Source organism: Halyomorpha halys, unplaced genomic scaffold (assembly GCF_000696795.3).
Source record: "Halyomorpha halys isolate HHAL.00 unplaced genomic scaffold, Hhal_1.1 Scaffold5304.1, whole genome shotgun sequence".
NCBI classification, from domain to species: domain Eukaryota; kingdom Metazoa; phylum Arthropoda; class Insecta; order Hemiptera; family Pentatomidae; genus Halyomorpha; species Halyomorpha halys.
In genome coordinates, this window is record NW_027111910.1 from 6,170 (window position 1) to 6,740 (window position 571).

At 29.9% G+C, this 571-nt stretch overlaps 1 protein-coding gene across 1 annotated transcript in view; it reads left to right on the forward strand.

Annotated features, from left to right (window-relative positions):
- The window catches only part of LOC106691938 (zinc finger MIZ domain-containing protein 1), a gene marked incomplete at both ends in the record, with an annotated part of 10,487 nt that overhangs the window by 5,229 nt on the left and 4,687 nt on the right, over positions 1–571 (forward strand).

Consider the following 571-nt stretch of genomic DNA (forward strand, 5'->3'; position numbering starts at 1 on the left):
CATCCAATTCCTACATCTGTGTGGAAAAAGATGGAGTTGAACAGACGGCAGTTAAGGTAAATTGTTTTTCATAAGCTTCACCAATTGTTGTATTGCCATTATGAATTACATCAGGCAATCAGTATTAAGTAAATCGAGGTATCAGTTCTAATATTGTTTCCTTTATCTGCATAGGTATCCTTAAAGTGTCCAATAACGTCAAAAATAATAGCATGGCCCGCGAGAGGCCAGGAATGCAAACACATTCAGTGTTTTGACCTGGAGTCTTACATTCAGCTAAATTGTGAAAGAGGAGCCTGGAGGTGTCCTGTTTGCAAGTAAGTTCAATCTCTATACTGTAATCAGATATCAAAGGATAACAGTGACTTAATATTAAAAATATATATAACATATTTAAAACAAACCTCAAGCTTAAAATATATTTTTAAAATTTCTTTCCATTGGCTGAAAAAAAAAATTAATTAAATCTTTGACTCTATTTTTATATCTATTTATCAAGTATAAACTCTATTGAACATTAATCAACAATTTAATTACTTTGTTCTGTAAATAAATAATTGAAATAATTATT